The sequence below is a fragment of the Phyllobates terribilis genome, unplaced genomic scaffold, assembly GCF_046119375.1.
Source record: "Phyllobates terribilis strain yellow unplaced genomic scaffold, ASM4611937v1 Scaffold_5__5_contigs__length_657084704, whole genome shotgun sequence".
NCBI classification, from domain to species: domain Eukaryota; kingdom Metazoa; phylum Chordata; class Amphibia; order Anura; family Dendrobatidae; genus Phyllobates; species Phyllobates terribilis.
Window position 1 is genome coordinate 443,758,349 of NW_027362765.1, and position 15,349 is coordinate 443,773,697.

Sequence of the window (15,349 nt, forward strand, 5' to 3'; positions counted from 1 at the left end):
TGGGTCAGTAATAGTGTGGGGTGGCATTTCTTTGGAGGGCCGCACAGCCCTCCATGTGCTCGCCAGAGGTACCGAGATGAGATCCTCAGACCCCTTGTGAGACCATATGCTGGTGCCAACCCGCCCTGGGTTCCTCCTAATGCAGGACAATGCCAGACCTCATGTGGCTGGAGTGTGTCAGCCGTTCCTGCAAGATGAAGGCATTGAAGCTATGGACTGGCCCGCCCGTTCGCCAGACCTGAATCCGATTGAGCACATCTGGGACATCATGTCTCGCTCCATCCACCAACGTGACGTTGCACCACAGACTGTCCAGGAGTTGGCGGATGCTTTAGTCCAGGTAGGTCTGGGAGGAGATCCCACAGGAGACCATCCGCAACCTCATCAGTAGCATGCCCAGGCGTTGTAGGGAGGTCATACAGGCACGTGGAGGCCACACACAATACTGAGCCTCATTATGACTTGTTTTAAGGACATTACATCAAAGTTGGATCAGCCTGTAGTGTGTTTTCCACTTTTTTTTTGAGCAGTGTATATATATATATATATATATATATATATATACTGTATACAGTATATATATACCCTATATGGCTGAACAGTTGTGCACTTAGCTTAATGGCATCTTCTTCTGACACATTTCCCTCCTCTTTTAGTAATTCAGGGGTTCATCAGGCAATTCCTTCAATCAGGACAAGAAAAAGAGACCATCAGCCGTACTGCAATGAGGATAACAGCTCACAGGCCTAGACACTATGCCCCCACATAGCCCCTTACATACAATATAAGCCCTCACACAACCCCCTATATAGAGCATGAGTCCTCACATAGTCCCCAATATACAGTATGAGCCCCCACATAGCTTACAGCCTGTAATTACGCCCTGGCACTTTGATTGACAGCTCCCAGTGCAGTGCATCATTGACCGAAAGCCAATGGTTCCTGGGATGAATAAAGTCAATTTTTTCCCCATGAGCTGCACTTTCAGTACAGCGGTCAGGCACCTTTCTAACGCTTGTAAGGAAGCTAACGGACACATAGTTGATGGGAGGTATGTATAACCAAGATGGTTGCCATCTGTGATGTAATCCTGAAGTGTTGCTCTAGTGCACATAGCGCTAAGAGGTTTGTTTGGTGCGTCCGGGCCCAGATTTTACGGGTAGCTGGAGAGATGGGTGGATTTGGCTACCCACATACCTCACCTCTGGGTGTGGTTAACAAGGTAAAATGGAGTCTGTTATTTGACACATTGTTATTGGACACTGTGTGTGGAGGGAAAAGGCCTCCGGTGTGATATCAAGACGGAGGCAGGGTACTAGATGCTCTCCAGCCTGTGTGCTCACAGGACTGGCTAACCAGAGACTTTGGCTAAAGGACTGTTTTCTTTATTTTGCCTGCACTGAAGGCTGTTTGTTTTCCTTTTGCTTGTGGATGATTTATGAAGCAATAAACCGACATGGACATTTAAACAGAAACGCTTCTTTTTTTGCCTCCCGACGCACCCAAGTGAATAGAAATCCCACAATTGGTGTTAGAAGTGCAGGCAGCGTTACCAGCAAATACAGTACGTGTGATTGCTACAAGACGTACTGCATGTCCTGGGCGAAGTTTGCCATAAGCCAGCAAGTGACACCAGACAAAATGGAGGACATTCTTAAACATCTCGTGCAAGCACAGCAGGCACTGCACCAGCAGCATCTGCAATTGTTACAGCAGCACAGGGAGCAGCAGCAACAAATGGCGCAACTGGAGACAAGTAAACTGCTTATGCAGCAGCAGCGACAGGACCAGCACCGTCAATAGCAGCAGCAAATTGATGTGCTCGCAGAGGCGATTCGTGGCATGGCGACAGCTCCGACAAGGTCAGTGGATGATTTTTCCATCCGGGAGGCGGTAAGCAGAGCCCTGCAGAAAATGACCTCAGGGGATGATACAGAGGCCTTTTTGCCTGTTTTTGAAAGGGTCTCCAAGAGGGGGTAACTTCCGCCAGAGCAACCTCAGAGGTGCTGGCGCCATACTTGACGGGGGAGCCCCAGAAGACTTACTGTGACTTGGCTTTGCAAGACGCCAAGGAATATGGCAAGCTAAAAACTGAAATTTTGGCGTGCTTGGGGGTAACGATGACTGTCAAGGCGCAGCAGGTCCACCGCTGGGCGTATCATCGTGACAAACCCCCTCACTCCCAATTGTTTGACCTACTGCACCTGGTCCAAAAATGGTTGCAGCCGGATCCTCTTCCCCTGCGCAGATGGTAGAGCGAGTGATGATGGACCGGTTTGTGCACTCCCTTCTGAGGCCAATACAGATTTGGGTTGCCCAGGGTGATCTCTGGAACGCTGATGAACTGATCGGATTGTTCGAGAGGTATCAGGGGGTTGAGGGTTCCTTGGGAAGGCAGCCCACTCCATACTGGGGTTCCCAACAGGGGCGGAGGCCCAAAAAAGGGTGGGGCGTCCAAGGTCATGCCAAAGGTCCCTGCTGGCTATATTATATGCTGGAGATGGCACGGCCCAGGTCATATAGCCGCCCGTTGTCCCCTGACCTCCAAGCAAATGGATGTAGCATCCAGGCTTCGTCCAGGACTTATTGCACCCCATTACTATAGAGCGGGACTTTTGTTTGTTTTGGGATCTGTGGGGAAAGAGATCAAGGCTTAGTTGCTCGAATAAAAAGCCGGTTGGACCTAAAGAAGTATCACCACACCCAGAATCTGACAGGTTTCCCTTCTGTGTCCTTGTGGGGGATGAGGAGGTAGTGTCCCCTGGGACTGACTTCCTGAGTTAGGGGTGACCAGCGAAAATTTTGTGTCCACTCAACATAGGGACCTAACTCTAAGGAAAGCATTGAACAATGTAACAGTCATAAATGTTATTGCGCCGGTGGCTGACACGAGATTTCCCTATTTTATGTTGAGTGGGGAGTTATTGTACCAGGTTACGAAAATGAGGGAGGAACTTGTGGAACAGTTATTGGTACCAGGAGCCTATAGATGGAGGATGTTGGACATGACACATTTAATGTCTTGGGTGGCCATTTGGGAGTGGAAAAAAACTCAGAAATGGATCATGCAGCGGTTCTATTGGCCCGGATGTCACCGGGAAATCTTAAAGTATTGCAGGTGATGTCCTACGTACCAGTTAACAGCCCCCACCTCTCACTTTCGAAGTCCCCTCATGCCATTGCCCATCATTGAAGTGCCGTTTGAGAGAATTGCCATGGTCTTGGTCGGTCCCCTGGTTAAATCTGCTCGTGAGCAGCACTATATATTGGTAATCCTGGACTATGCCACACACTATCCTGAAGAGGATCCCCAGAGAAACTCCTCGGCAAAAAGTATAGCTTGCGAATTAGTCCACTTTTTTCCCGGATAGGATTACCAAGGGAGGTCCTGACTGACCAAGGAACACCCTTTAGGAGTAAGGTGATGAGGGAAATGTGTAAGGTGTGTAAGGGCCTGCAAATCACCCAACTAAAGACATCAGTATATCATCCTCAGACAGATGGCCTTGTGGAAAGATTCAATAAAACTCTGAAGATTATGCTGAGGAAGACCATAGAAAAGGACGATAGAGACTGGGACTGTCTCCTGCCGTACCTGTTGTTCTCTATCCGAGAGGTTCCACAGGCCTCTACTGGGCTCTCGCCATTTGAACTTCTGTATGGCCGACATCCGCGGGGTCGCCCATCTCTATATACTACTAACATCAGCAGTTGTGTGAGCAGTATATAATTACAACATAAGTGTTACCATATTATCATTGATGCAATTAAGGTATTTTTTTGTATTATATGCAGAATACGTGTGAACTGGCACAGAATAGAAATGAATTCTTGTTATAATGACACATGGGGAGATTGATATTCTTGCACTGTATACTTGTGCACTATCCTTTCCTGATGTATATTAATCACTGATTATGGCGTGTTACCTATATATACCTTGTTTCTGCACTGTGAATGTTCATGGTTTGAGATAAACTCACAGTTAGAAGGGCCGAAACGTCGCCCGTACATGGGGAATAAAGGCCACAGTTTCTTTTACTATCAAGTCTGGAGTGCTGACATTTTTTGCCGTATATCACTATAAATAAATATGTATCTGTATCAATCTCTAATCATGTGGTTACTTTTTTATATGTAAAGCAATAACTGCACAGATGTCCTCATGTATATGAAATGTATAATCTACAGACTCGAGCCAATCGATCACAGGATCTATTGTAGTGGGACCAAGGTCCCACAAACGTCTTCGGCTGGTATTGGGACCCCGGCATCCTGGATGTATGTGGCATTTACAAGGGCGCACTATTTCCTGACCTGCCTAATTATTTTGCATGACCCTGACCTGACAACCATGGAGTCCTGTGGATCTTTTTATTCAGCTCTACAGTACACTGTATTATATATTGATGATGGCTTACACAGTGATTTTGGCCATGGCACAGTTTGTGCAGCACAAAATCATTGCAATCTCCTGCTACATTACATAGCAGCAGAAATAAAGTGAATAGGGTCACATTACATCCTCTAGGTACCACATCAAGCAACTGAAAAAAATCATAACTTGTCACATCACCGCAGAGGTCGCAATGTGACCCTACTCACAAGCGTCATACAGAGTCTGATGGGCAGAGGGCAGTGCTGGACACTTAGGCCGGGCAGTGCGAGCTCTGGCTGTGAGTTTAGAAAAAAGCACAGGGAGTTTCCCAGTCTGGAGAGCAGCATGTAAACAAACCAGGTGCAGGCAATGTAGTGAAATTCAGGAGGAACGAAAGTTAGAAACCACAAAATTTATAGGGGAGTTATAAATTATAATAGAGCACAGATTATCTTAAAAGTTTTATTTTTCGGTCTGACAACCTTCTTAAATTGGTGCCAGATGGAATTGGCTGCTTCTGGTGGTGGTGGTCGCCAGGTGGAATTGGCTGCTGGTGGTGGTGGTGGTGGTTGCTAGGTGGAATTAGCTGCTTCAGGTGGTGGTGGTGGTCGCCAGGTGGAATTGGCTGCTGCTGGTGGTCGCTAGGTGAAATTGGCTGCTGCCGGTGGTGGTGGTCGCCAGGTGGAATTGGCTTCTGGTGGTGGTGGTGGTCGCCAGGTGGAATTGGCTGCTGCAGGTGGTGGTGGTCGCCAGGTGGAATTGGCTGCTGCTGGTGGTGGTTGCCAGGTGGAATTAGCTACTTCAGGTGGTGGTGGTGGTCGCCAGGTGGAATTGGCTGCTGCCGGTGGTGGTTGTGGTCGCCAGGTGGAATTGGGTGCTGCTGGTTGTTGCAAGGTGGAATTGGCTGCTGCTGGTGGTGGTGGTCGCCAGATGGAATTTGCTATTGCTGGTAGTCGCCAGGTGAAATTGGCTGCTGCTGGTGGTGGTGGTCGCCAGGTGGAATTGGCTGCTGCTGGTGGTGGTGGTCGCCAGCTGGAATTGGCTGGTGGTTGCTGTTGCTAGACGGATGTTTCTTTGCTATATAGAGTGGAGATATAAGAAATAAAGTGCATTCAATTCACAAGATAAAACCATTTTTTTACACTTTCTGCATGCTTCAATAGTCTCCATAGGAGACTAGAAGCAGCAGTTGTCTGATAGCTTCTACTACATACAGGCGATAAGCAGATCGCTTGTATGCAGCAGAAATGCTCACTTGCTATGAGCGCCGACCACTAGGTGGCGCTCATAGCAATTGAGACATGACAACCACAGGGGTCTGCTGCAGACCCTGGGTTGTCATGCCCACCCATTGGTGACCCGCGATCACGTGACGGGGTCACCGATGGGCGGGGCTTAAGACGCACTTCCCGGAAGCGCGAGTTAAATGCCGCTGTCAGAGATTGACAGCGGCATTTGACTGGTTAACAGCCGCGGGTGGATCGCGATTCGACCCGTGGTGGTGCGGGCACATGTCAGCTGTACAAATCAGCTGACATGTGCCCGGTTCAGTGCGGGCTCAGCGCCGGAGCCCCCGCTGAACCGGCCTTTCCGAGCTGGTGCATAATATTACTGACCAGGTCGGAAATGGGTTAAAATATGAAAAAATGAATAAAAAAAGCATAAAAGTTGGAATCACCTCCTTTATCCCCCAGTGAATAATAAAGAAAATAAAAATATACATCTGTGGTATCGCTACATCCATAAGTGTCCAGTCAAAGCATAAAAATAATTAACCCGTTTGGAAACATCATAAACAGAAAAAAATTCAAAATGATAAAAAATGTGTTTTTTTGTGTGCAGCAACACTGTAAAAAAATGTTGTAAGTAATAAAAATGTCATATCTGTCAATAAATTATATTGATAAAAACTTTGTCTCACCCCGCAAAAAATAAGTCCTCACACAGCTCTATAGTCCCAAAAATGAAAACATTATTAGTTTTGGGAAATGGAGACACAATCCCCCCCAATTATTTTTTTTTCAAAAATCTGTTTTTGTTTTCACCACTAAAATAATGAAAAAACTACTAGTTTGGTATCGCCGTAATCATACTGATGAGGAGAATCACATTGGCAGGTCATTTCTTACCACACAATGTTTGCCATAAATATAATTCCCAATATACAGTACAGACCAAAAGTTTGGACACACCTTCTCATTTAAAGATTTTTCTGTATTTTCATGACTGTGAAAATTGTACATTCACACTGAAGGCATCAAAACTATGAATTAACACATCTGGAATTATATACTTAACAAAAAAGTGTGAAACAACTGAAAATATGTCTTATATTCTAGGTTCTTCAAAGTAGCCACCTTTTGCTTTGATGACTGCTTTGCACACTCTTGGCATTCTCTTGATGGGCTTCAAGAGGTAGTCACCGGAAATGGTTTTCACTTCACAGGTGTGTCCTGTCAGGTTTAATAAGTAGGATTTCTTGCCTTATAAATAGGGTTGGGACCATCAGTTGTGTTGTGCAGAAGTCAGGTGGATACACAGCTGATAGTCCTACTGAATAGACTGTTAGAATTTGTATTATGGCAAGAAAAAAGCAGCTAAGTAAAGAAAAACCAATGGCCATCATTACTTTAAGAAATGAAGGTCAGTCAGTGCGAAAAATTGGGAAAGTGTCCCCAAGTGCAGTTGCAAAAACCATCAAGCGCTTCAAAGAAACTGGCTCACATGAGGACCGCCCCAGGAAATGAAGACCAAGAGTCACCTCTGCTTCTGAGGATAAGTTTATCCGAGTCACCAGCCTCAGAAATCGCAGGTTAACAGCAGCTCAGATTAGAGACCAGGTCAATGCCACACAGAGTTCTAGCAGCAGACACATCTCTACAACAAGTGTTAAGAGGAGACTTTGTGCAGCAGGCCTTCATGGTAAAATAGCTGCTAGGAAACCACTGCTAAGGACAGGCAACAAGCAAAAGAGACTTGTTTGGGCTAAAGAACATAAGAAATGGACATTAGACCAGTGGAAATCTGTGCTTTGGTCTGATGAGTCCAAATTTGAGATCTTTGGTTCCAACCACCGTGTCCTTGTGCGACGCAGAAAAGGTGAACGGATGGACTCTACGTGCCTGGTTCCCACCGTGAAGCATGGAGGAGGAGATGTGATGGTGTGGGGGTGCTTTGCTGGTGACACTGTTGGGGATTTATTCAAAATTGAAGGCATACTGAACCAGCATGGCTACCACAGCGTCTTGCAGCGGCATGCTATTCCATCTGGTTTGGTTTAGTTGGACCATCATTTATTTTTCAACAGGACAATGACCCCAAACACACCTCCAGGCTGTGTAAGGGCTATTTGACCAAGAAGGAGAGTGATGGGGTGCTACGCCAGATGACCTGGCCTCCACAGTCACCAGACCTGAACCCAATCGAGATGGTTTGGGGTGAGCTGGACCGCAAAGTGAAGGCAAAAGGGCCAACAAGTGCTAAGCATCTCTGGGAACTCCTTCAAGATTGTTGGAAGACCATTTCCGGTGACAACCTCTTGATTCTCATCAAGAGAATGACAAGAGTGTGCAAAGCAGTCATCAAAGCAAAAGGAGGCTACTTTGAAGAACCTAGAATATAAGACATATTTTCAGCTGTTTCACACTTTTTTGTTAAGTATATAATTCCACATGTGTTAATTCATAGTTTTGATGCCTTCAGTGTGAATGTACAATTTTCGTAGACATGAAAATACAGAAAAATCTTTAAATGAGAAGGTTTGTCCAAACTTTTAGTCTGTACTGTAAGTTAGAATTGCTTTTTTTATGCTAAGTAAAGTACACACATGGCTATACTGGGGCTGTGACACTGATTAAAACGATACCTGTGGTGCAGAAATCTGTTTTGTGGATTTTGTGTTTGAAGCGGTGGAAGTTTTTTTCTAATCATAGCTTTGTGCGTCGGGGCGGGACAGTGAGATGGAACTGTGGGTAGGGTCTTCGGCTCTGCCACAGCCCCTGCGCTGCTCTTGTTGTCTTTATCGTCCTCCTGGTTTAGACTTTGCGTCGGTGCTGTCCTAGCCACAAGTGGTGCTGGTGCACATTGATCTCTTTGCAGTTTTTAGGAAAATGGCGCTGGTGGTATCACATGCGCAAAATTGACCTCCCGGTGGTCTTCAGTAAAATGGCGCCAGTGGTGGCACATGCGCAGATTAAGATCTTGGCTAGTCATTGAGCCGAGATCTAAATCTGCCAGTGAGCCACCACCGGGACCATTTCCCTGAAGACTGGCAGGAGATCAATGTGCACAAGTGACGCCCGCGGCTAGGACAGCACTGGCGCAAAGTCTAAACCAAAAGGACAATAAAGACAACAGGAGCAGCGGAGGGGCCGTGGCAGAGCCGAAGACCCTACTCCCAGTCCTGCCCCGATGCACAAAAAAAACTTCAAACCCTTTATGCGGAAAATCCACAAAACTGATTTCTTCACCACAGGTATCGTTTCAATCAGTATCACAGCGCCAATATGGCCATGTGTGTATTTTATTTAGCAAAATCCTGCTGACAGGTTCTTTTTAAGAGTATGTTCATACTGAGTCTTTTTCCTCAGTCCTTGGAGGGGAAACAGCAGAAATTCCTAGTTTTTGAGGAGTTGTGAATTTTTGAAGAGGATTTTGAAATTTCTGTTCCAAAAACTCAGTAAAAAAAAATCAATGTGAACACTCCCTAAAGCTAAACATTGGTTACATCACGGAGAGTATGTGCTCATAAATATTTTTTTAGGTTTTTTTTTTCAAGCAGATCTTCTCCAAAATTCACCTCAAAAATTATTCCAGAAACTCTTGGAAAACAATTCCAGTTCATTTCTATGGAAAATCCACTTTGAACGCTTCAGGAAAAAAAACTCTTCCAAAACCTCTTAAAAATCAGGTATATAAGATGTGCAGTCAGAAATATATGACGCGCCCCTGGGCCTGCTGTGTCGCGCAGCGTCTCGCGCACGGGGGCTTACCCGGAACCGGATCAGATGAGGGTTGTAGTCTCTGAGTGGCGGGGACCCGGTCCGTGCCCAGGGAGTCAAACTCAGTGTGTGGCAGTCTTGATAGGTGTTATTTGAGTGTCGACTACGCCACCCGTTGATTTGCAGCTATGGAGCTGCCGCTGCAGGGCAGACCGCTGAGGCCGGTGTAGAATTGTGCAGCGTGATAGTATAACCCCCAACGGGAGGGGTATGGCCTCAGGGCAGCCGACGTGGAAGATGGGGGTAGCAGGAACCACTCAGAGACGGTGCGGTGTAATTCAGGGTCTTTACTGGTAACAACGATAGACCCTCCCGGAGTACTTGCTAGCGAACGGGGCCTGGTCAGTCCTTGAGCAGATGGGATCTCCCCTGGCCAGGCGGAGTTGTAGGCCTCCCAAACTGACTGTACTCTTCTGGCTACCTTGCTAGAAGCGGATATAAGTAGCCCACGTCCCTGAGTGTGCCGTGTGGTGCTCACCCGTATGGCCGGTGACTCGGGGCCTTCTAATGGCTTCCGCTCCACGATGGCGGTGCTGGTCCCACGCGTGTGACCTTGCCTTCGGGTTTCTGGGCCTGAGGACCTGAAATCCCCTGCCGGTCGGCTTCTGCTGCTGGGTAAGAGTTAGTCCCCACAGCCTCGGACGCCGGGTCCGGTAAGAAAGCTTCTCAGTCAGGGCGAGCTCTGCAGCTGCCAGCCCCTGACTCGTAGTAGTATTGCTCCCACTGAGCTTCTGCTGTTTCTTCCTATGACTGTTTCTCGTCTCTACTCTCCTTGACTCCTAACCCTGCCTCAGCCCCGGGTTTATATAGGGGAAGTTCTTCCCCTCCCAAGACTGGGCAGGAGGTGTGGCATGCACAGGATCCCTGACCAAAGGACCTCCCACCTGCTCTCAGACATAACATTACATTACTGTGGGAAACCAGACCCCTGGGGTGCCACATTCCCCCCTAGTGAAATTTAGTACTCCAGGACTAAACATATTTTAGAAAAACATAACAAGATATAACAACAATAATAGTACAATAAGAAGAAACACATAAAGGTGGTCACGGCATGTCCGTAACCGGGTGTAGTCTTTGAAGAAAAGCAAGGTGTCCATTTCACCAAAACAGGGAGACGTAACCAGGTAGGGGTTTGTCCTGCCCCGAGTCCTTAACAGTCTTTAGTCCGTCCTGGGTTACGCTCCAACTATGTACAAAGGATTCCCGGTAAATCCACCAAGGACTCCTACAAATAACTAGAAACACAAAATTATACACAAGCAACAATACACAGGTAAACATAAATAAAACAATTTATACACTTCAAATCCTCCAACGTGCGGGTAACTGGCCTCTAGTGGCCCTAGTGGACCTACGGAGCTGACTGTCTAGCCCTGAACTACAGGGTGTAGGAGCTGTCAAGGGTAAACTGGGCAGCTGTCTACCGGCTCTTTGGCTCACTAGGGATATGGCAGGCTCACTGCAAGCAGAGGGTTGATCCTCCTGGTCTGCGGGTGTGGGGTCTTCTGCCTCCTGGACCGGCTGTTCTTCCAGCTCTACCTGTTGCTCCGTAGGTGCTTGGGATGCTGGTTGGAGGAAGGTGAGTACGGGTACCACAAGTGCACCATTGACTTGAGTCCAGGACCGAGGGAAGTCCCCTAGCACAGTACTAACCATATCTTCCCTTTCCTCTACGGGTCGATGGTCTTCTTGTTCCTCTTCAGGGTTCCTCAGTTGTTCGGGACACTTCTTCAGGTGGTCCCGGGATACAATGGCTGTAGTTTCCCCTCCGTCTTTACTGATGGTACAAACCTTCGGGTTCTCGTGGCTTGAGGGCAGTACGGTGTACGGGTCCTTCTCCCACTGGTCGTCCAACTTGTGGAGCCGTCTCTTCCTCTTCAAGACCTGCTCTCCGGGTACCAGGGGAACAGCGGGAGCATACTGGTTGTAAGTTCTCTCTTGTCTTTCCCTAGCCTGACAGAGACTTCGCTCCACGCTCTCCTGTACTCTCCGGTACTGCTGCTGCCTCTCTGTGTCCCAGTCTGCTTCTGGTGAAGTGTCCTCGGGTGTCAGGACTCCCATTTCCAGGTCAACAGGTAACTTACCAGGTCTTGCCCTCATTAGGTAAGCCGGGGTACAGTTGGTGGAACCTACCGGGATGTGGTTGTATAGGTCCACCAGATCGGGCAGCTTCTCAGGCCACAGACTGCGTTCTTCCAGGGGCAACGTTTTCAGAAGATCCATTACCACCTGGTTCATTTTCTCACAAAGTCCATTAGTTTGCGGATGATAGGGTGTCGTCCTTATCTTCCGGCAGCCATACAGAGTGCAGAATTCTTGGAAGACCTCCGCTTCAAAGGCAGGTCCCTGGTCTGTCAACACTTGGTCCGGGTACCCGTGTGGACGGCAGAAATGCTGCTGGAAGGCTCTCGCTGCTGTTCGAGCTGTTAAGTCCTTGACGGGAACGACAACCAAGAACCGGGAGTAGTGATCCACGATGGTTAGTGCGTAGACGTAGCCACTTCTGCTTGGGGTCAGTTTTACATGATCCAAGGCTACCAGTTCCAACGGCTGCCGGGTGACGATGGACTGCAGGGGAGTCTTCTGGCTGGCACGGTCCTTCCTTCTTAGGTTGCACGGGCCACAGTCTCTGCACCACTTCTCAATGGTTCCCCTCATGCCTACCCAGTGGAATCGCTCGCGCAGCAGGAACTCCAGCTTCTTCCACCCGAAGTGTCCAGCTCCGTCGTGGTATGCCTCCATCACCATGGCTGCGTCTCTTCATGGCACCACTACTTGCCAGAGTAGTTCATGCGTCCGGGAGTTAACCATTCTGCGGCACAACTTCCCCTTGTAAAGGAACAGTCGACTCCTCTCTGACCATAGTTGTTTGGCTTCCTCCGGAGCGTCTGGTTCAAGGCAAGCCTCCGGGCGAGTCAGCATCTCCTTCACGAGTCGGACGGCAGGGTCGCTGTCTTGCGTTTCCGCCCAGTTGTAGTGAGGTAAGGGGTTCAACGTAGCAGCCTGCTTACTCCTTACCCGGTGGGAATACTGGATAGTCCCATGACGGTGGAACGCAGGGAGGTCAACTTCTTCCAGTCCCTCCGGATCTTCTCCTTCGTCCGGCAGGTTGGGCATCCTGGACAGGGCATCCGCGTTGGTATTGGAGCGTCCGGCCCGGTATTTGATTGTGAACTCGTAGTTGGACAGACGGGCCATCCACCTCTGCTCCAGGGCACCGAGTCTTGCCGTGTCCAGGTGTGTCAACGGGTTGTTATCCGTGTACACGGTGAACCGGGAAGAAGCGAGGTAATGCTTAAAGCGCTCGGTGACTGCCCATACTACGGCCAGGAACTGTAGCTTAAATGAGCTGTAATTCTCGGGGTTCCTTTCGGTGGGTCGCAGCTTTCGGCTGGCGTAGGCGATTACTCGTTCCTTCCCCTGCTGGATCTGGGACAGTACGGCTCCTAGCCCGATGTTACTGGCGTCGGTGTAGAGGATAAAGGGCTGGCTATAATCCGGGTACGCCAGGATTTCGTCCCCCGTGAGGGCCATCTTCAGCTGGCGGAAGGACTCTTCTTCCAGCTCCTCCCATTTGAAGGGCGGCTTCTGGTTCTTGGCCTTCCGGGACTGGCCTATCAGGAGGTCCTGCATAGGTGCTGCCTTTTTGGTGAAACCGGGAATAAACCTTCGGTAGTAGCCTACCAACCCGAGGAACTGCCGCAACTTCTTTTACGCTGGAGGGGCTTGGCCATTCCTTAATTGCGGTGATCTTATCAGGGTCGGGAGCCACTCCGTCAGCGCTCACCACGTGTCCCAGGTACTGCACCTTTGGTTTCAGGAGGTGACACTTGGAGGGTTTCACCTTTAGGCCGTAACTCGCCAGAGCTTCGAACACTTCCGCCAGGTGTTTCAGGTGGTCCTCATACGTCTTGGAATATACGATGACATCGTCCAGGTACAACAGGACCGTCTCGAAGTTTCTGTGGCCCAGACAACACTCCATTAGTCGTTGGAAGGTTCCTGGTGCGTTGCAGAGTCCGAACGGCATGCAGGTGAACTCGCTAAGTCCCATCGGGGTGGTGAATGCGGTCTTCTCCCGGTCCGCCTCTGCTACAGGAACCTGCCAGTACCCGCTAGTGAGATCCAAGGTAGAGAAGAAGTTAGCAGATCTTAAAGCAGCCAATGACTCCTCTATCCTTGGTAAGGGGTACGCATCCTTGTGTGTGATACGGTTGATTTTCCGGTAATCTACACACATCCTCATGGTGTTGTCTTTTTTTCTGACTAAGACTAGTGGAGCTGCCCAGGGGCTACAGCTATCCCTGATCACCCCAGCCTCCTTCATGTCTCTAAGCATCCCCTTGGCGTGTTGGTAGTGTGCAGGGGGTACGGGTCGATACCTCTCTTTTATGGGAGGATGGTCTCCCGTGGGGATGTGGTGTTCTACCCCCTTGACTCGCCCGAAGTCTAACGGGTGTTTACTAAACACTCTCTCGTACTCTTGAACCACCCGATAGACTCCCTGTTTCTGATGTGAGGGAGTGGAGTCAGTACCCAAATGTAGTTGCTGACACCAGTCCTCCATTGTTTTCTTAGAGCTGTTACCTTCCTCCGGGTGAGATGGAGGCAAGGGTTCCACAGATTGTATAGCATTTTGGTTAATGGTATATAATTTGGCTAGCGTGGCATACCGGGGCAGGTACACTTCCCTCTTCCCGATATTGATTATGCGAACGGGCACCCTCCCATGGCGTACATTAACCACCCCCCGTGCTGTCAAGATGGTGGGCCTACTGTCTGAGTAAACTGGTTCTACCATTGCCTGGTAATCTCTACCTCTCAGACCAATAGCTGCCCGGCACCAAATCATCATTTCACTTTTTGGGGGCATGGCAATAGGAAAAGGGTCACACATTCTTACGCTACCAATCTCACCGCCGGAGAGTTCCACCTGTTGCCGTCGCATCAGTGCCCGGATCTAGCACCCGCTGCTCGCCGGAGCTGGCGTTCTTGGCAACCTGCTGTAAAAGGAAAATCACCTCTGCAAGACAATTTTCAATTACATTAGTTCCTAGAGTTATTTTTGGGTGACTCTCATGTTTGTCAATATCTACAATGATCAGTCCCTGTGCTGCCAGTTCGACTCTACCGATTTTGATGGTCACCTCTTTAAATCCGATCTGTGGCACGGGCTGGCCATTGCTGGCGATGATACTCAAGTCGTCGTCAGGGTAGCGGGTAATATCCGAGTCATTCCAGTACTGCTTAAAGAGCACGTACGGGATGGTGGTGACCTGTGACCCGGTGTCCAGTAGGGCACTCATGGGAATGCCATCCAGTACCACAGGCAAGACTGGACGTCCTCCCACATATCTGTCGCGCCAGTTCGATGGGCCTGGTGATCTTTTTCCTGGGGGTTGGCCCTCTACCCCAGGTTGTGCCCGTTTAAAGAACAGTACCTTGCCATATGTCCGGGTTGATTGCAGCGGCGGCAGATGGGTCGTCCGTCTTCGCTGTATCGGTCACTGGGTCTTCCTCTGGCCGGTGGGGTCCTCCTTGGTCGACGCCACGGGATGTCCTCCGGTCCGGATGCCAGCTGGATCTTCCCTGGGGTGGAAACCTGTAAAGACTGCACAGTTCGGGTTAGCGCAGCAACGCTCTTAGCTAGCTCTTGGACCTGATGGTGTAGGTCTGGAGCCGGGTCATTGTCCAAAGCCTGCGCATCAGCTCCCACAGGCCCTGCCGACAAGGGCGCCGCCTCCTGGTGGTAAGTGATAGCTGGGCGCCTGTGGGTCACAACGCCACCCGGTGCCGGTTCTCGGAGCACCCGGATGGCTCTGTCCTTGAACTGTGCAAATCCCAGATGGGGATCCTGTAAGGCCATTGCCCGCAACTGGGTTCGGTGGACATTGCAATATAGTCCCTCTATAAATTGTTCGGTCAACAGCCTGTCCTCGTTTCCCACTCCATCAGGGTCGGTCTGCTT